Raw genomic sequence first — 13,801 nt, forward strand, 5'->3', positions numbered from 1 at the left:
AAGCACCGTCTTTATTCACAATCCCAGCACTGACATTTTAGAGCCCAAGGTGAAACAATCAAGAGGAAATACTTTTTGTTCAGTCTTCTTTAGATCTGAATCTCAAAAGGCAATAATAGAGACTATAAAGTAAAAAAAAATGAAGTCTAATAGAAAGTAATTTATTGTTGGTAATACATGTAATAATAATTATCTAAGAATAATTTAGAGTAAGGACCAGGTAGATCATTGATTCTAATAATACTCCATTTTCATGCCAAGAAAATTTTGTTCCTTTGAACTAGATACTTTTAGCTTATAAAATTTTGTGCATGTGAATTTAGATTCTTTTAGACTTAGAATTCTTAGAATTTAGATTTCTTTTAAATGGGTAAAATTGAATTGTGCTATCTTCATAGGGATACACTGACTCCTTTTGAAAGATTTACTTTTATTCTCTTTTTTACCAATCTTTTAAAAAAATAATTTTATTTATTTTTTGGCTGTGCCAAGTCTTCAGTGCTGTGTGGGCTTTTCTCCAGTTGTTGGTGAGCAAGGGCTACTCTTTGGTTGTGGTACAAGGGTTTCTCATTGTGGTGGCTTCTCTTGTTGTGGAGCACAGGTTCTAGGAGTTGTGGCACATGGGCTCAATAGTTGTGGCTCCTGAGCCCTATAGCAGTGGCTCAATAGTTGTGGCACAGGGGCTTAGTTGCTCTGCAGCATGTGGGATCTTCCCAGATCATGGATTGAACCCACATCTCCTGCATTGTCAGGTGGATTCTTTACCACTAAGCCACTAAGGAAGACTGAAAGATTTACTTTGAGAATGCAGGAATTTATTAGAGTTAATTCTTAAGGTACATATATAGCAAGCTATTCCTTACTAACAATATATATTTCTTATAAATATATAACTCACTCTTGTCCCTTCAAAAATTATAAATGATGTGACTCTAGAATTGTAAAGTTGCAATTTTCCTTGGAATCAGAAAACCAAATCCAGTTATTTTTGTATTTTCCAGAGTAGTATAACCTCTGTTTTATTTTAAAGAGAATAAAGAAAAACAGCAGAAATAGGTAGGGAGTCAGACAGCTTGTGATATAATCCCAGCTGTGAAGCCTCTCAGTAAGACCCAGGGCAGATTATTCAATGTGTCTTTACCTGAGAAAGATTAAAAAAAAAAAATAATTCCACCTTCACAGTCTATGACCTGGGCTCAAGTCATCCTTGCCACTGGTTTAATCTAGATAAGATTCTAAACTTTACATCTCTCCATGTGTCTCTATCCTAATCGTTAAAACTTTGCCTTGACCTCTCTTCCAAAATTTATGTCCCAGCTTCTTGTCTGCACAGTTGCTAAAATTTAGAGCCCTGCCTTTCCCAAAGATGGTGGATATAGACCCTGACAAGCTTTAGAGAGATCATTTCCAACCTGCTGTTCTAAATTCCAGAGTACTGTCTTTCCCTGAGCTGCTTGATTTTCTGTCAACTTGATTCAGTGATCAACTGCTGCCTTGGGCCTCTCACTGACAACTGCTTTTGTGAACTATGCCTGGTACCGAGAAATATTTTGAACACTGTCTGGCATGTCAGTATCCCCAAGTTCTAATTCTTTCCCAGTGGATATGTTCAAGACTGGGTCTCCTCTCCTCTCTGGTATTACAGGGTCATACCCAACCCACTTCTAAGATGCCAGATGTGCGATTCTGTATTGCATGGTCCTACAGCATGAAGTTGTTAAATTGTATCCGTTATAATCTGTTTAATAAGACAGGGATTTAGGTGACATAGTTCAAAATGATCTCTATTAATGTAACAATGGTCAAAAGTTTTATGAGAGACGGTACTTAAAGAGATGAGTTTTGTTTTCTAATAAAATTAATTTGTATGGAAAAGTTCATTCCCTTAAAACTCAAAAATGAATTTTTACCTAAAGCTTTTCGGGAAAGTTTGTTGAAGATGCTGACTCAGGTTGTTCAATAACAAATTACACAAGAATGATAAATCTATTCAGTTATACCTTTGAATTAAAAAAAAAAACTCCTTTTATTGTTTCTTTTCATCAAAAAAAATAGTAATGGTCTTCTAGAATTTTATTTTATTTACTTTTGGCCTTGCCACATGCCTTATGGGATCTTAGTTCCTCAACCAGGGATTGAGCCTGCAGTGTAAGTGCCGAGTCCTAACAGCCGGACCACTGGGGAATTCCCAGCAGCGTGCTATTTTAGACATCTCTACGTGTGCAGCACTTACTCTCTGCTAGGTATTATGCTACAAGCTCTATAACATGAAGTTTGGAACCCTTATGGCATTTTTCCGTACTTCGTGTGGAGCGCAATTCTTATCTTTTCCTGAACTTTCTCCCCTTTCTTTCTTTCTCTCTCTCTCTTTTTTTCCTTTTCAGTGTTTCTTGTTCCCTTGTAACGATTAGGAGCTATCTGGAGAGAGTCCAGTTGTTTCTGTGGTTCTGCTGCTTTCTAGCTGTGTGACTCCAGGCAAGTTACTTAAAATCTCTCTGGTTTAAAGTGGCAGAACCAGACAAACAATTGAACTCTCTCCAGATAGTTCCTAATCATTACATGGGAACAAGAAATAATGAAGAAAAGGAGAGAGAGAGAGAAAGAAAGAAAGGGGGGGGGAGCTCAGGAAAAGATAAGGATTATCCTCCACATGACATTTGGACCTCTTAAGACATTTCCTGAATTGGTTCTTGTAATTGGATTTTACTTGGGGTAATCAGCAAGGAAACAGATGGGTCCTCCGCAGTCATCTGAGCGAATCAGCCGTTTCCTGGATTAAGATGGTTATTCTTGTGTTCAAGAGAATTGGGAAATATCTAGGACTGGCCTTCAGAAGAAAAGAAACACTACAAATCACCCAATGAATAGTGCTCTGGCAGTGCTACCAGGTCATCTCTTGCTTATTCTTGTCTCTACTCAATCTTCCTCTTTGATAAAGAGCATGGCATACTCTTTACCAAATTATGTGCTGAGTCACTCAGACTTGTTCGATTCTTTATGACTCCATGGACTGTAGCCTACTAGACTCCTCTGTCCATGGGATTCTCCAGGCAAGAATACTGGAGTCTGTTGCCATTTCCTTTTCCAGGGAATCTTTCTGACCCAGGGATCAAACCCAGGTCTCCTGCATTGCAGGTGATTCTTTACCATCTGAGCCACTATAAACAAAATTAAGAGGGTAGTCAAACTGAATTGTGGAATGCTGTTTGAACACTATGAACTTAACAGTTTGTCTATATGAAACCTTGAGACTGTTCCCAGAGACTGAACTTGTCAGTCTCAGGACAAGTTCATATCCTGCTGAAGACCATAACCCTCTGTAATAAGGTAATCCCTTCAATAACTCCCATGTGACAGGTTTTATATGATCATCTCTGTCACACTTGTTACAGCCATTGGGAATTCTGCATACAAGCCTTTTATTGCAACCTTTTCATTAGGGTAGTTTTAGCATTCTTTGGCATTGCCTTTCTTTGGGATTGGAACGAAAACTGACCTTTTCCAGTCCTGTGGCCACTGCTGAGTTTTGCAGATTTGCTGGCATATCAAGTGCAGCACTTTCACAGCATCATCTTTCAGGATTTGAAATAGCTCAACTGGAATTCCATCACCTCCACTAGCTTTGTTCGTAGTGATGCTTTCTAAGGCCCACTTGACTTCACATTCCAGGATGTCTGGCTCTAGGTGAGTGATCACACCATCGTGATTATCTGGGTCATGAAGATCTTTTTTGCACAGTTCTTCTGTGTATTCTTGCCACCTCTTCTTAATATCTTCTGCTTCTGTTAGGTCCCTACCATTTCTGTCCTTTATTGAGCCCATCCTTGCATGAAATGTTCCCTTGGTATCTCTAATTGTCTTGAAGAGATCTCTAGTCTTTCCCAATCTGTTGTTTTCCTCTATTTCTTTGCACAGATTGCTGAGGAAGGCTTTCTTATCTCTCCTTGCTATTCTTTGGAACTCTGCATCCAGATGGCAATATCTTTCCTTTTCTCCTTTGCTTTTCACTTCTCTTCTTTTCCCAAAGAATGCTCAAACTACTGCACAATTGCACTCATCTCACATGCTAGTAAAGTAATGCTCAAAATTCTCCAAGCCAGGCTTCAGCAATACATGAACCATGAACTTCCAGATGTTCAAGCTGGTTTTAGAAAAGGCAGAGGAACCAGAGATCAAATTGCCAACACCCACTGGATCATTGAAAAAGCAAGAGAGTTCCAGAAAAACATCTATTTCTGCTTTATTGACTATGCCAAAGCCTTTGAATGTGTGGATCACAATAAACTGTGGAAAATTCTGAAAGAGATGGGAATACCAGACCATCTGACCTGCCTCTTGAGAAACCTATATGCAGGTCAGGAAGCAACAGTTAGAACTGGACATGGAACAACAGACTGGTTCCAAATAGGAAAAGGAGTACGTCAAGGCTGTATATTGTCACCCTGCTTTTAACTTATATGTAGAGTACATCATGAGAAACGCTGGAAGAAGCACAAGCTGGAATCAAGATTGCCGGGAGAAATATCAATAACCTCAGATATGCAGATGACATCACCCTCATGGCAGAAAGTGAAGAAGAACTAAAGAGCCTCTTGATAAAAGTGAAAGAGGAGAGTGAAAAAGTTGGCTTAAAGCTCAACGTTCAGAAAACTAAGATCATGGCATCTGGTCCCATCACTTCATGGGAAATAGATGGGAAACAGTGTCTGACTATTTTTTTGGGCTGCAAAATCACTGCTGATGGTGATTGCAGCCATGAAATTAAAAGACGCTTACTCCTTGGAAGGAAGGTTATGGCCAACCTAGATAGCATATTTAAAAGCAGAGACATTACTTTGCCAACAAAGGTCCGTCTAGTCAAGGCTATGGTTTTTCCAGTGGTCATGTATGGATATGAGAGTTGGACGGTGAAGAAAGCTGAGCGCCGAAGAATTGATGCTTTTGAACTGTGGTGTTGGAGAAGACTCTTGAGAATCCCTTGGACTGCAAAAAGATCCAACCAGTCCATCCTAAAGGAGATCAGTCCTGGGTGTTCACTGGAAGGACTGATGTTGAAGCTGAAACTCCAATACTTTGGCCACCTCATGCGAAGAGTTGACTCATGGGAAAAGACTCTAATGCCGGGAAGGATTGGGGGCAGGAGGAGAAGGGGACGACAGAGGATGAGATGGTTGGATGGCATCACCAACTCGATGGACATGGGTTTGGGTAAACTCTGGGAGTTGGTGATGGACAGGGAGGCCTGGCGTGCTGCGATTCATGGGGTCGCAAAGAGTCAGACACTACTGAGTGACTGAACTGAACTGAACCGAACTTTCATTAGGGGAATTTCAATAGCCAGAGTTTTAGTATTCTGCCTCAAGTCAGACAAAAATCCTAGCATCAAATTGTTATTGGCCTTTCCTTTTCTTGAGGAACTATTCCCCAAAAAATGTCTTCAGTGATGTACCAATAATAATAAGGAATAGAATAAATGATTCTGTTTCAGATTCTGAATGATGCTTTCAAGTTAAAAACATCTTTAACATCTATTCTATTTTTATGCCTTTAATTCTCCTGACAGCTTCATTTATTCTCTTTTTTATTCTTTCAACAAATATTTATGAATTACCTTATGTATGCCAGGTACTGTGCTAGGTATTAGTAACATAACAATAAACTAGAATTCTGATTATTCTCTTTTTTTATTCTGAAGCATTCCATATAAAAGCCAGATACACAAAATACTTACCCTTCTTCATATAAGGTTTATGTATTCCATACTCTTAACAATGTTTTATAACATTTTGGACATAAAAGGTTCATAGTATTACATGGTGGTGTTAGTGGAAAATTAGAGAACCACTGGAATCTTTTTTTACTTCAATATCCAATTTGCCTTTTCGTAGAAGATAAAAGAGAACCCTATCTCTCCTTTTAGTCTATGTTCTCATGCCTAAAACACAACAGACTCATTTTTTCTGGAGTACAAATTTAGTTTCCACCTTGGCTAACCAATACCCTAAGCCATCTAGTGGATACAGGCTAAACAGTGTAAATAGACAATTTGTCTATTCTTTTCTCTAGGGAAGTTCTGGTAAAACGTGGGTTCTTTTTTAATTGCATTAGTCATCCAGAGCCTAATCTCCTCCCTTCTATACTCTTTACTAGTTCCCTTTCTTGCTTCCCATTTTGAAGCTTCACAGAAGCTCCTGATTGGGTCTACTTGCCCAAATCACTGTGAGGTTAACTCAGAGGTCATAATGTCAAATGCCTGCAAGGACCAGACTGGAAAAATAAATAAATGTGGGGGGCTAGGGCAGGAGAATTAAGGAGTGAGGGACCTGTGGCAAACTGCAGAGCCTTAGCCCCCTCAAAGAAGGAGGAGGTACTCAGTGCCAGCTCATTGTTGCTGAGTGAATGAAAGACTTGGCTAGTTGATCATCTGATTTTTTAAAAAAGTAAAAATCTGGACCTTTATGTAAAGTGTCCTATTCTGTTCACGTTGGGCCAGTCAAACAAAACACATCTGCCCAGGGCTGCAGTTTGCAACCTCTGCTCTCACTGGTGTTGAGCTCAAAGAACTAAAAGCAGCTAGGTTTCCAAAATATCCTTGAAGAATGTAAGTCAAGTTCTGTGATCCAACCCCATTATCAAGAGGAAAGGGAAAGAAAAACTTCTTATCAAGAGTATGATTTGATATTGGTTTAATCAGTGTATTTTCATTAATACTAATTAGTGGATTGTCACACTGCAGTTTTTAAAAAATATAATTAAATAATCCATCTTTTATTTAAGAAAAGGGGATGAAATTATATTGAAGTTTAAAAATACATTCAATTTTGCTTTTATTTCTATAAAGGAACACTGACACTGGAAGAATGCAATAAAAATTCTATGTGGGTATGGACAAGGTAGAAAGGCAAGAGTGTGGGAATAAGACTTCTCAATGTATATTTTTATTTCGGCTTTATTTTTGAACTAGGTGAGAATATACATATTCAAAAATTAAAATAAAATTTTCAATGAGAGTAAAAGGCATTAAAATGTCTATTGCAGAGAAGAATGGTTGGTTGAAAAATAGATTAGAATATGTAAAAGTATGTAACAGGAAAAAAATGTTATAAGGGAATGCAATTATTAAAGTTCAAGAAGAAAAAGGAACAGTGTTACATTTCTGATAGCTAAAGAAACAATGTTTCATTTACTCATCAAATGAATGATACTCTTTCAATTGTATTAAATAGAGATAGTATTTAAATTCAACTGGATAAAAGAGTTGTGTAACTATTTTATTTTCAAATGCCAATATTTACAACATAATGCTGGAAATAACTTCCTTTCCAATTGTTTGATTTTATGAGAAAAAGATTTGGATGCTGATATAAAAATGAAGAAGAGATAGAAGAATTTTTCAAAATTCTTTTGGGAGTCCGCTGGATCATTGAAAAAGCAAGAGAGTTCCAGAAAAACATCTATTTCTGCTTTATTGACTAAGCCAAAGCCTTTGACTGTGTGGATCACAATAAACTGTGAAAAATTCTGAAAGAGATGGGAATACCAGACCACTTGACCTGCCTCTTGAGAAACCTGTATGCAGGTCAGGAAGCAACAGTTAGAACTGGACATGGAACAACTGACTGGTTCCAAATAGGAAAAGGAGTACGTCAAGGCTGTATATTGTCACCCTGCTTATTTAACTTATATGCAGAGTACATCATGAGAAATGCTGGGCTGGATGAAACACAAGCTGGAATCAAGATTGCCAGGAGAAATATCAATAACCTCAGATATGCAGATGACATCACCCTTATGGCAGAAAGTGAAGAAGAACTAAAGAGCCTCTTGATGAAAGTGGAAGAGGAGAGTGAAAAAGTTGGCTTAAAACTCAACATTCAGAAAACTAAGATCATGACATCGGTCCCATCACTTCATGGCAAATAGATGGGGAAACAGTAGAAACAGTGGCTGACTTTATTTTCGAGCGCTCCAAAATCACTGTAGATGGTGATTGCAGCCATGAAATTAAAAGATGCTTACTCCTTGGAAAGAAAGTTATGACCAACCTAGACAGCATATTAAAAAAACAGAGACATCTGTATAGTCAAGGGTATGGTTTTTCCAGTGGTCACGTATGGATGTGCTGCTGCTGCTGCTGCTGCTAAGTCGCTTCAGTTGTGTCCGACTCTGTGCGACCCCATAGACAGCGGCCCACCAGGCTCCCCCGTCACTGGGATTCTCCAGGCAAGAAAACTAGAGCGGGTTGCCATTGCTTTCTCCAATGCGTGAAAGTGAAAAGTGAAAGTGAAGTCGCTCAGTCGTGTCCGACTCTTAGTGACCCCATGGACTGCAGCCTACCAGGCTCCTCCGTGCATGGGATTTTCCAGGCAAGAGTACTGGAGTGGGCTGCCATTGCCTTCTCGGTATGGATGTGAGAGTTGGACTATAAAGAAAGCTGAGTGCCGAAGAATTGATGCTTTTGAACTGTGGTGTTGGAGAAGACTCTTGAGAGTCCCTTGGATCCAACCAGTCCATCCTAAGGGAGATCAGTCCTGGATGTTCATTGGAAGGACTGATGTTGAAGGTGAAACTCCAAAACTTTGGCCACCTCATGCAAAGAGCTGACTCATTTGAAAAGACCCTGATGCTGGGGAAAATTGAGGGCAGGAGGAGAAGGGGATGACAGAGGATGAGATGGTTGGATGGCATCACTGACTCAATGGACATGAGTTTGGGTAAACTCCGGGAGTTGGTGATGGACAGGGAGGTCTGGTGTGCTGCGGTTCATGGGGTCGCAAGGAATCAGACATGACTGAGAGACTGAACTGAACTGAACCAAAAAAATCTAAAGACCATTGATATTGATTTTTCTATGTTTGAAACCGTGGAGTTGTTTTTTTGTCTCTGGACGTCCAAAGTTATGTTACACACGAGGACTAAGAGGCCACAAATTACCTCTGAACACAACCATATAGATCAGCTACACAACCATTAATTTTGCATTACCTAGCTTTTACTTAGAAAAACAGACTTTTAAGTTCACAAGAATGGATGCTAGGTAAACAGGTAAATTTAGATGTTCATAAGGTAGTTCCACCATATGACATCAAGAATTCACAGGGCAACTGTAATGCATGTGGAAGGGGAGCCAGGTCAAGAGGTAGAATGTTTCTTACCCAAATTGGCCACAGGTCAACCTGCTTGGATCAATCTTGGGACTCACATGTAGATTTAAAGCAAAAAGTATAAGTCCAAAGGTACGAGAACTCATCAAACCCACCTAGGAGGTTCCCAGAATGGACCCTAGGGTAGCTGCTGCCCTACATGGGATGACAAGAGAAACTACCCAAATGAGAATTGAACATGAAAATGAATAGAAAACTAATTTCCCCCTTTTGATTAAGAAAATGTTAACTACATTGATTCTTTTTGTTGTTTTAGTCACTAAGTCATGTCCAACTCTTTTGTGAACCCAGGAACTGTATGAAGCCTGCCAGTTTCTTCCTTGCTTGGCATTTCCCAGGCACGAACACTGGAGTGGGTTGCCATTTCCTTCTCCAGGGGATCTTCCCAACCCAGGGATGGAAGCCGCACTGCAGGCGGATTCTGTACCACTGAGCTACCAGGGAAACCCTACATTGATTCTTTGTTGATTCTAAGCGGAAATTGACAATCACTTCTCATTTGGTTGAAACTTTATCCCTGTTATTACTGTTTATATCCTTTACCATAAGAAATCCTAGACTCCCAGATCACCCTTCATCTTCCACCCACTAAATCACTCAGGGCTCTTCACATCACCTATTTTGAACCCCTTTACCACACACCAATTTCTGAGACTCTTTCCACTGTGTCCTCTGGAATTCACAGTTCATCTTCAGTGAAAACCTTTGTATCCTCTATCTCTTATTTCTTCACCTTCTTGTTCTAAAGCAAACCTGGCTTACCCTCTGTGGATGCTGTTGTCCCTGCAACCTTCCCAGAACCCTTGGAAGACTTGGAGGTGGGAGAGATCCTCTTTACTCTTCATTGCTTCTCTCAGGCTATTCTCCCCATCTCCTAATTCCTCCCCCTAAAGTATTTGTTTCTTTAATTCATGACCTCTGATGAGAGGACATATCACTCATATCACTCTCCTCATTGTGGTAGTCCCCTACTCACTCATAGATCACTCCGAATTATTTCTCAAGGACTTTAACTTTTGGCTACTGGCATCCTATCCAGGGGGCTTCCCAGGTGGCACTAGTGGTAAAGAACCAGCCTGCAGGTAGATATGAGATGCAGGTTTGATCCCTGGGTCAGGAAGATCCCCTGGAGGAGGGCACAGCAACCCACTCCAGTATTCCTGGAGAATCCCATGGACAGAGGAGCCTGGCAGGCTGCAGTCCATAGGATCACAGAGTCAGACACGACTGAAAAGGTTTAGTACACACTTCCTATCCAGTGTCTCTCTTGTCCTAAATCTTGGTGTTTTTAATATGTATAGACAGAATCCTCATGATACTCCCTCTTTGACTGTCTTCCAATGACACTGTATTCCAGACTCCATAGCCATTCATTGGCATTGTCAAATTCACTTCATCACTTCTCCATAATCTTTATTGCATGCATCCCACTCAAACTGCCACATTGTTATGGTCATTCTGCAGACTTGAGATAGATTCCTCCACCTGAATTTTGTTTGGGATGTCAAGACTGATGATGCTACACATGTACCAACTTTTTCAGAGTATGAAAAAGTTTATTACACACATAGAGAAGTTTTCTGAGGAGAGCAGGGCAGTCTCCAAGCTGGTCTGAATATCACTTGAGGGAGCAGAGAGAGGAGACTTTCTTAGGGTTTATGGTGTTTGGGGTGGGGATGGGGGGACAGGGTCAAGCGTCCCTTGCATGGACAGTCTCTTGTATAGTTTGAACTTCCTATGGGCACCAAAGGAGTGAGCAGCTGGGCTTTCTGATCAATTTTCCCAGATGTGGGACACAGGGAGCAAAGAAGTGGTGGGGCTTGAAAGCTGTCATCAAATATAAAAAATGGAGCCAGACTCTTTATGTTACACCTATATTTTCAGATCATTCCCTCTTGTTGTTGGACTCCTACAGTCCCTCAACCCCAAAAGGACCTGCAATTCACTGATCCAACCACATTTTTTTCTGACCTTAGTCCCTCCATATCTACTATTCTCTCATCTTAAAACTCTGTGGTGAATCATACTCACTCCCTTACATCTTTGACCTTCTTGTGCCCCTGTCTTTGCTCTTATTTCCTTGGAAAAACCTAATTGCATAGAATTCTAAGCTTACTTTGAGCCTCCATCCTGGCTCAGGCAATTACTGCTGGAGGAAGAAAGGACAAACACACTGACTTATCCCACTTAAATTTATGACCATGAACTCAAGTGGGCCCTTAATGACACTCAGCAAGCCTATGATATATTTTCTTTCCTAGTTTATTCATCTTTCTGTTCTCCTGGATGAATCTTTGCTTCTCTCATCACCTTCAGTTACTCTTCCGAATCTCCTCTTCCCTGATGACCTTACGTCATATGTCTCTGAAAAATACAATCAGAAGAGAACTTCCACAGATTCTCACCACAGCTCCTATGACCTTCCCTCCAGTTTTCATGGATGAACAGTCTGTACCCATGTCTATAGATAATCCTTTCATTTGTGTGCTAGATCATAAACTTTTCCCCTTTCAAAGGCACCACTCTAACAATTCTCTTCTTGCTCCTTCATAAAAATTTCCTTCTCTTCTAGATCATTCTCATTGAAACAAATATTTCAATTTTTTGGCCAACCTACTTTTGACTCCACTTCCACCACCAGTTAACTGTGGTGGTAGGCTCCCCACGATCGTTTTGGGGCTCCCCTCTGCAGGAGAACTTCTAAAAAGAATTGCCTATAACATTAGTATCTCCGATTTCTCTCCTTCAGTTTTCTCTTAAACCCACTCAAGCTTTTTTTTCCATTTCCCATAGCCTCCATGGTGCTAAATCCAGTAGTTACTTCTCAGTCCTCACTTCCTCACTCACATGTAAGCACTGACACCTCCTTGATAACATTATATTCACTTGACTTTCAGGCACCTCACCCTCGGCTCACCAACTTCACTGGCTGTTTCTTTTCAGTCTCCTCTGATGGCTCATTCACTATCCTGCCTTGAAGTTACAAGGTGTCATCTTTGGTTCTCTTCTATTTATATTTACTTCCTTGTGACTTTAAATATCACTTAATATCTCTACTTTTGGACAAATCTAAGTTTCTGATGACTTTTAGATCATACTACTGAGCTGGCAAAAACTCCTATATATCCTGGGCTATAGTCCTCAGTAAGGTCACAGAATAAAACATAACTCTCATCTTTAAAAAAAAAATGCTGATATCTCTTATGATGCATATGGTAGCTTGGACCACCCTTCTTAACACTGCACTCCCATGTACAACTGCCTACTTAAGATCTTCACTTGAATTTCCAATAGATACCTTGAATGTAAAAAAGTCCAATACCGAATTCCTGATCTTTCTCTCCTAACCAACTCTACCTGTAGTCTTCCTCATCTCCACTGGTTTATTTTTTTAACATATCCCCTATCGGCTTTATTATCCCATTTGATTTTCTTATGTATTACTTATTGCCTGCTGCCCCACTTCCAGAATGTAATATCCACAAAGGCTGAGGGTTTTGTATTTTGCTCAGGTATATAATCCAATCAACTAGAACAATGTCCAGGGGCTCAATTAATATTTGTTTACTGAATGAATAAAAGAACGAATTAAACCAGTGCGTATCATACTCAGAAATTCCTGAAATCTTTTAACCCAAGATGAAAGATCAATGAAAAACGGGTTTATTTGCAGCAATAAAATACCACACAGGTTTTAAACCTGTGTTTATGCTTGGGTTGGGGGAGGGGCGGGCAAGAACGCAATTCTTCAGAAACGGAAAGCACTAGAACAAAGCTTGGGTAAAAACCACAGTGCGAGTTAGTCAAGTTTTGCTCCTAAGGAAACCTCTTGTCAGAGCAAGAGGCCCGAGTTCTAAGTGGCAACTTATGGGGTAAAAAGAAGCAAAAATGCACTTCTTACATTACAAGTCACTAGGATCAACAGCTGTTCTCCCGCTAGGATGGCTGTTTTTTCCCTTATTTGGACTTCACTGTCAAAAGAAAGACACCACACCCTGTGTTATGTAGCCTTAACTGAGTAGCTGTGCCACGTCCCGGGTCTCCTGACTTCAGAACTGTATTTAATTTAGTAATGTTTGTCTTTTTCTCTTTTGACTCAAGGTTCGTGGGTAGGGCCAGGAAGACTCTAACGCTGTTTTAAAGTAATTCAAACCAAAAAGGTCAGACTTAAAAAAGTACTCAGGAAAAACAAGTTTAAGGCTGTAAGAGTTTAAGGCTGGATGTGGGGGCAGGTTACATTCAGTAGAGGGGAGCGCCGTCTGCGTCGGCTCAGGGGATGCGCCAGTCGGTTGCTCCCGCGGCCGCACGGGCCACGGTACGCGAGGGAGGAAAAAGCCGGTCCCCAGGGAATGAGCCCCAAAGCTTCCCTTGAATTTCCACGCAACCCGCCCATACACGTCCGGGCTGAAGGAGCAGAGTCCAAACGGAGCGTCAGACCTGCCGGGCGGGGTGGCGGGACGCGCGGCCAGGGGAGTGGGTAGCCGGGAGCAGCCACTTAGGTCGGCGTGTTCGGAGAGCTGGGCTCCCCGGCCCTCCCCTCCCGGCGCCGAGCAAGCGACACCCCGGCTTCCGCGGCGCCCCCTCCTTCCTCCGCACGCCTCCCCTTTAAGCGCGAGGCGCAGTTGGATTTGTGTCGG

The 13,801-nt window shown here is 40.8% G+C and overlaps 1 protein-coding gene across 2 annotated transcripts in view; it reads left to right on the forward strand.

Moving 5' to 3' along the window:
• Nucleotides 1-13,801, forward strand: part of DIPK1A (divergent protein kinase domain 1A) — a 208,014-nt gene that overhangs the window by 75,845 nt on the left and 118,368 nt on the right. The window lies entirely within an intron of this gene.

The sequence above is a fragment of the Giraffa tippelskirchi genome, chromosome 5, assembly GCF_054371585.1.
Source record: "Giraffa tippelskirchi isolate mGirTip1 chromosome 5, T2T-mGirTip1v1.2.pri, whole genome shotgun sequence".
In the NCBI taxonomy this organism is placed as follows: Eukaryota; Metazoa; Chordata; class Mammalia; order Artiodactyla; family Giraffidae; genus Giraffa; species Giraffa tippelskirchi.